Here is an 8,447-nt window from a genome sequence, read left to right as displayed (position 1 = left end):
CTATCCATCATTTTAATAAGTTCTAGCCATATCTGGCATAAGTTCACAAGATATTTAAAACAAATATTTTGGAAATTATTTTCACAAGGCTCGAAGAGTATGTTCAAACTATAAAAACTATATCAAATTTGAGACATCAATATGCCTCATCACCAGTTTGTGCCAATTACACTTTTATCCTTGTGTCTAGGAACAAGAGTCCAAGTTTTTTTCTTTTCTATCTATTCTATCTCTTCTTTCATGGCTTCAATTCAACTTTCATTTTCTAGAGCATCTTGAACATTTCTAGGTTCAAATTCAGCAAGTAAAAATGCACCCTTTAATTTGCTTCTTGTCATTGTTCCATCAAATTTGTCTTCAATGATCTGATCAGGTGCATGATGCCTTCTAATATATCTTGCTAACATAAGTTCTTTGGGTTTTGAATAAGTTACACTATTTTCATCATGACCTTCAGTATCAAGCTCAGTTCCTACTATCTGTGACTTGGGTCCATCAGACTCGGTTTGATCTAGGTTGGTAGCCTTTGACTATGACTCAGGTACTTCAGATTGTGACTTGGGTTGCACTATTTGAAACTCAATAACCATTGGATATTTTGGGGGCTTAGGAGATGAAGCCTAATTTCTTTCATATAGGTTTGACAGGGTATCAGGTTCATAGTAAACAAATCATTTGTAATCCTCTAGCTCCTTGTTTCTTTCTTCATTACTCTTTTCTACAAACTCATCAATTCTAACATGTGCAGAATCTATTATTTTATGAGTATACAAATTCAAACATTTGTATACTTTACTCCTACAAGAGTATCCTAGAAATATTCCTTCATACCTTTTATATCAAATTTGCATTTTCTAGACTCTTTCAAGATATAACATTTGCTGCCAAATACTTTCACCATAGCTGATAAGGAGTTTTGTTTGAATCTTTCTTCAATTGTACTCTATTAAAAGTATGGATTTTAGTGTTGATAGCTTCCTTTCATTATTGCAGAGCAATATTATTTTCAATCATCAAGGTTCTTGTACAATCCATGATAGATTTGTTTCTCCTATCAGCTATACTATTCTACTGTGGTGTACTAGGGGCTGATACTTGTCTTAAATAATTCCTCTTTAAATGCAAAAATTATTGAATTCATTGGAGATGAATTCACCACCTTTATCTAATCTTCAATATTTTAACCTCTTTCTAGTTTCTTTTTCTACTCTTGCCAGATACCACTTGAACTTTTGAAAGGCTTCTGATTTTTATTTTAGATATGTTATAGTCATCATTCTAGTATAGTCATCAACAAGAAGAAGGAAAAACTTTTCTCCACTATAACTCTCTATTCCAACAAGCCTACATAAGTCTGTATGAACAATTTCGAAGACTTCTTTTGACTAATAGTTTTTGCTTGTGAAACTAGTCTTTCCCATCTTACCAATTTGGCAATTCTTGCATAAACCCATATCAAGCTTCTTCCAACTAGGAATACCTTTTATTGTTTTTCTTTTCCTATCTTAACCAAATTATCAAAGTTTACATGACATAGTCTTTTGTGCCATAACCGTCTTTCTTCTACTTGAGTAATAAAACATGAACATTCACTGAGATCAAGATTTAAAAAAATTACCTTTTATTTGCTTGCTAGATCCAATCAGACATCCTTTTCCATCCAATAGTTTCACCTATCCATTCATGAATTCTACCTTGAATCCAATGATATTCAATTGTGCCACACTTAGTAGATTATGCTTTAGTCCTTCAACCCAATAAGCATTGTCACACACAAGTTCTTTAGTCAATGAAATACATCATTTTCCTTTTATGTTACAAGGTTCATTGTTTCTAAATCTCACACTACCTCCATTATAATATTCCATGTGCTCAAATTTTGTTTTATCTCCAGTAATATGATGTGATTAGCCATTGTTAGTAGTCCATATATCATTTTTTCTAACATGAGAGATAAGTGCCATCTTATCTCCCTCATCATCAAATTCATCTTTCACAACAATATATACTATTTCATCTTCAATATTATCAAAATCTTTAGCTACAAAACAAGATTTCTTACCTTTTTCCTTGTAGTTCTTGTAGTTCTTGGAATCCTTCTTGCCTTTTTGCTTATTTCTTTTCTTTTCATCTTTGATTTCTTTGTTTGGACACCTTGCATCAATGTGACCAACTTCTTCATAGGAAAAGCATATCAGAGGAACTTTACCTTTGTAATTTTATCTACCTTTGGAATATTTTCTTGCAAGTAGGGCTTCAACAACTTCAAGATTACTACCTAAACTTTCCTCTATTTTGTATTCTTCACTTTTTGATTGACTAGACTTTAATTTCTTAGCCTTTTATTTGAGTGAGAGTTTACCTTTTAAAGTAGACAGAATAACATTTGAACTAGGAACATAGTTATCGAAGTTATCTAACTCAAAAGCTGTCAACCTTCCAACTAGGGCATCCAAAGATATTTTATTGTTTGGATCACATCTCATCTCTTAAATAATAGATACTCTAATTGCATAAATAGGAAGAAGAGTTCTAAGTACCTTTCTTAGAACTATTTTCTCTTTAATGCCTCCTCTCGATGCTTTGATTGCACTTACACTTGCTTTGATTCTTTCCACATATTTTGCAATATTCTCATCTTCTCTCATTCTCATCTAATCACAATGACCTCTAAGACTTTCAGCCTTGGATCTTCTTACATTATCATCCACATCTCATGAGTTGTCTTGTAGTCTTTAACTTCATGAAATTTAGCATAACTAAGAGTAGATGCAATATCAATCATCATGATGTTATGATTCTTCCATTCAACAATATCTTCAACAAATAATGTTCCAGTGGGTGTCTTGTATTTAGTATCAAGATATTTGCATCCTAAATCATTGATGGTATCCAAATGTAACCTCACAAGTCCTTGCCATGCTACAAAATTGTCTCTATTCAGCTTGGGAATCTCTCTTCTATAAGACATCCTGATCTTTACCTTAGGTCCTTGAAACCTTCCCTATAAGCAACAAAAGCTCTAATACCAATTGTTGGAAATATAAGAGGAGTAACTGAGAGGGGACGGGTGAATCATTTACTAAAAAAATAAACCCCAAATCCATTAGATGTTAGTACAAAACAAACTTTGAAAATTGAATACTGTTGAGGCTCGGTAAACACATTTAAAATATTTTAATTTGGTAAGTACTGATTATGCTCAGTAAATACTTAATATGCAAATGTTAGATGTTTTCTGTGATTATCATTAGTTTAACTTAGTTGCAAACACATAAAAGAAAATAGCATGAACACATTTGACACTAGTATTTTAAAACATGGAAACTCAAGTTAGGAAAAACCACCAATTGAAACTACTTACTATTTTCACTCTTCTAAAGTGAGCCCTGTTAGGAGCCAACCCTATTAAAGGTTACAAAATACACTATTATGTGTCACCCTATTAAAGGATTTAATCATCCTGTTAGGAGTGGCCTTGTTAGAGGTCTTAAGACAATTCAAGAGAACTGCCACCTTGTTAGAGGATTTACAAATAGCTATTAAGCCAACTCTATTATGAGGTTTAGATCACGGCTATAATGGTTAGAGAGTAACAATGAGATGACTTAATTTGAATGCAACTAATTTTCTAATTACAGATCCTTGGTCTAGCTTGTACTTGATCCTTCTTGATTTAATATAGCTTTTCTACTCCACAAGGATATTTTGTTTATCCTTCAAATTTTCTTCCTCTCTTCATCATTAAACATTCATCACATCTTTTCATTTTCACACTTTCAAATTCTCAACTTGACCTTATACTTATATCTTTCATATTTTCAAGTCGACTCATATACAACTAAGAATAGCTAATATTCATCAACTTAGTTGGCTAGAATAAATAGATAAATCAATTAAGCTTAATATGCCAAAACAAGAAAATCCTTCAATAGCTAAACCGGCTCGGTAGACACTAACTTAGAGACAATTTCTTATGTTAACCAATAGAAGCTCTGCTAAGACTATGAAATTGCAAAGATCCTTTGGCAATTGAGTGAGCTTGGTTAACATGGTTCCATCCTATTGACATATTAGTCAAGTTTGTTATTAGTGACTCACACTTATTCAGTTTGTATATAGCTATCAAGGTCATTGTATAGTTCACAATGTTTGCCATGTATTTTAGTTTTCACTAAGTTCTATAGTTGCTACTCAGTCCTTTGGAAAAATCCCAGTGATTATTGAGTAGATTTAGTTATTGTGAAGACCTACAATGTAAAAAATTCATTTTAGTTGATGCTAAGTTTATTAGTGTTTACTAAGCAGTGCAGTGTTCACCAAGTTCATAGTGTATGTGATGCGAGTTCAATGTTAACCAAGCTTCCTAATGTTAACCAAGAGACTTAGTTTCTACTAAGCTTAAGGTGATAATGTTTAAAAAGTCATATAATATAAACCAAGATACATAGTTTATATGACAAGTTTCACAATGTCTACCAAGTCACAACTGTAGACCAAGTTTAGGACTGCTTAGAAGTGATCAGTATGGATAGAGCTTCTATGTCTACCGAGTGCATGATGATGCCAAGTACTAATAGTGGATGTCAAGTATCAGAACCTTATCGAGTCAATCTTCAAAACCCAAATTTCTTCATGTGGGCCGACTTTGTAATATTTGTGCAAACTTGTATGATGGCCAACTTTGTAATTGTATAATTGGATTGATATATATATATGTAATTCACTATTTCATATCCAAGTATGTAATGTGTGAAAATATGAAGATGTGAATGAAAATTACATTAGATAAAATCAGAAGGAGCGAATTGTAAAGGCCATAAAAACATAAGGAGAAACAGAGACATATCTATCATAGAAAGGTGATCAGTCTACAAAGGAATCTCATTTAGCAAGCCAAGTTGCAAATCAAAGATCATCTACTATTTCATCCTAACAGATGGATCAGTCAAATCCTTTCACAAGGTAGACCTAATAGTATTTTGTAAATCTCTTTATTGAGTGCATACTTAATTGTATTTTTGTAAATCCTTTCACAAGGTGGACCTAGTAGTCCTTGTTGCTCTTAATAGGGTAGATTATTACAAGTGGTCAATGTAAGCTTTAACAGGCTAACTTTATACTATACTACTAAAGTTTTGGGTATTATCCCTACCCTTGTTTTACTTTCTATTTGGGAGGAATTTGGGTCACCAAATCTTTGTGTCTCAGTGTTATGAATGATTTCAGTATCTTATGCATGCAATTAGATCAAAATTTATATGATGGATTAAATGCTAATTGAATGGTTGGATGAAATGTTGAAATTGTTGAAGTTTTAGAAGTTATTGATTCACCCATCCCCTCTTAGTAACTTAGCTTAGTCTTGAATATTTCCAACACCATCCAACTCTCCTTCATTAACCAAGCAAGATCGGTTAACACTTATCTTCTGCAAAATTTTCTTTGATGCCCAAGTTAACTCGGTAGACATTGCCTTCTGAACTAGGCAACCACAAGAATGCTTGGTAGACATGGAAAACTATCTTCACTACCCAAGTGAGCTTGGCATACACTAACTGATAATGATATGACATTTGTGTAACATCAAGGACAATACACAATTAATCAATTGTATCCAAAAAATGTAAGTCACACACTAATATTAAACACTAATGATCTAACAAGATATAAACACAATTATGACACTAACCCTAACTCTAACCATAATTACTTACTCAACATAGAACACTATTCTAAAAACACACTCCTTCAACCCTAGCCCTAACTATTTCCCTAACCCTAACTTAATAAAAATTTACCATGATTAAATCCTAATAGTGATCCTAAACTCAATCTTAATACTAAACTAGGTAACCCTAAAAATAACCCTACAACCATAATATAAACCATAATCGTGATATAACATTAACCTTGAATTCCAACCCTAATCAAATTAATTTATGCACTATGAGGTACATGCAACAAGAAAAATATATACTACTAATTTAATAACTCTAAACCTTACTATAACACTAATAATAAGTCTTAACATAACCCTTTAATGCTTTAACTTTAAGCCTAGAACCCTAAAATTAACTTGAAACCTAATACTAACTCTAACTCTTTACCATATTTCTACTTGTTTCCCTAGTAACCTTGGCCATGATCATGACCATATACCTATTAAATTATATAGTGAATCTAGTTCAATATTTAACCTAGTTATGGGTCATGTAGTCCACCCATGTGATCTAGACTCTATCTAAACTTATTTAAAATAATTTTATGAAGTTGTTGCACACAGTGCAATGTACACATGTACATATTATTTTCATTTCATGTTTTCAAAATTATATGTACATTTACATAACATATGTTTTTTTCATGTTTAAACACATATTATTTAATTTCACGTGTTTACAAAATTCTAGTTTCTTAAATGTCATCAAGTACAATAAATTTCAAGTTGATTAAGTATCATGTTTTAATTTAGGATGTACAAAACACAAATGTAGTGTACTATGTATGTTATGTTCATTTCATATTTACACATATTACATAGTTTAATTTCATGTTCATGAAATTGTAGTTTCTTAAATGACATTGTACTTGATAAATTTCATGTTTACATTTAAAAATTTCATATTTTAATTTACATTTTAGGTTTACACATTATATACATGCATAGATACTACATACAATGACCTCCACATGGTAGATCAACAACCTCATATCACACCCCCCCCCCAAGCAGCAACCTCCTATTCCCCCAATAGAAACCTCCTATCCCCCCCCCCCAAGTAGTAGCCTCCTATCCCCCCAGAGCAGAAGCATCCTCCTATCCCGATTGAGCAATAGCCTATCCCCCCAACCCCCCCACTAGCAGTGCGCTATTCCCAAAGATGTGCAACCTATCCCACTCAACATGCTTTATGATGGCACTAACCATGAGATTCATAGACTTCATGAATCCTTGGCTACTAACACATGCTCTAGTGTGTATAGTAGTACATGTTAGAGAATCTTATCGAGCCTCACATATATTAGAGAACAGATTCATGGTGTTGCTCCATATTTTGCACATACTATACAGATTGTCCTTGATAGTAAGAGATGAGAGGTCTCTTTAGGTCTTTCATTGTAGCAGGTACATAGCTTAGTGCCCAAAGAGACACTAACAAGGGAATGTTTCCCTTGTTGTCTTCCACTAAAGTATGTGAAGTGGTATTCTCCCCTTAAGTGTATAGATCCATAGATGGTTGCACTTATATACCCATGCTTCCTTGTTGCCCATGGTCATTATCCAAATAATAACCAAATTCCACTCTATTTTGAATGATAAGTTTATGCTAAGGTTCACTTAGGTAGGGTGGTGAACTACAATGATTTACCATCACATTTAGGCCAAGGGAATGGTAGACTTGTTGATATGTAGTTGAGTCATCCACCAGTAAGACATAGGTCAATTTTCAGAGATGGGACACCTACTATTTCCCCTATATTAGGTTCATTAGTTGATAAGGCCATGCATAGCACACAGTTACAAGGGGTGATTTAGGGAGTTGAAGAGATTGTCATAGTTGTTAGATCTATTTTGAGTGACGATTTTTAAAAATATTTGATGTCTCAGTGGTGTTCTAGATCATCATCTGGTGCTTCATTTTTAGGAGACTTATACAGTGCAGTTTGCATCCCTTCATTGGCTAGCTTAGAGGGTCTCACTAGAGTTTTGGCATGAGATACTATGAGTAATATTATTGAGGATCTATTGTATTTATATAGATTCATATCAAAGAATCTTGGCATACCAATATGAGATGTTCAACATCATGTCCATGGTGATATTGGGAGATATCCTCAGCCACATTCCTCTCATCAATTAGGTAATGGTCATGGTGGTAGTACACATCATGATCCACCTACTAACCATCTCTTTTTTTGTAGAGGGACATATACATACTAGTATAGACCCTTTAGCCAGTGCAAGGCTTGCTCAAAGTTTAGATGTAGGCTTTATGATGTTGACTTTAGCTTGTGGACCACAGGATGGATCAACTTGTTGAAACATGATGATTCTACTTCTATGACAAGTCATATAATCAGTCCACTTGGCTTATCATTATTATGATGTGTGCTAGCCACCAATCATGCTAGTGTAGATGCAAAGATGGACCTAGATGAGGCCCAACAAAATTTGGATATATTGGTGGACACGATCAATGCTAGGCAATTTGAGTATTATCAGATTCCAACATCTACACAACTAAATCTATAGTTTTTAACATTCATGTTAAAATTTCAATTCTTTGTTCAAAAAATAATTTTTCCACATATACACATCGTGCCTTTGTAATTAAATATAATTTTTAATTTGATTTTTTGCACACATGTGTAGGGGGGGATTCCTCTTTTTACACCATCTTTGATGCTAGATCGTGTACATCATTGAGACTCATTCAATGATG

This window comes from Cupressus sempervirens, chromosome 8 (genome assembly GCF_028749045.1).
Source record: "Cupressus sempervirens isolate cs-2001-9-10 chromosome 8, ASM2874904v1, whole genome shotgun sequence".
Classification (NCBI taxonomy): Eukaryota; Viridiplantae; Streptophyta; class Pinopsida; order Cupressales; family Cupressaceae; genus Cupressus; species Cupressus sempervirens.
This window is presented reverse-complemented; position numbering follows the sequence as displayed.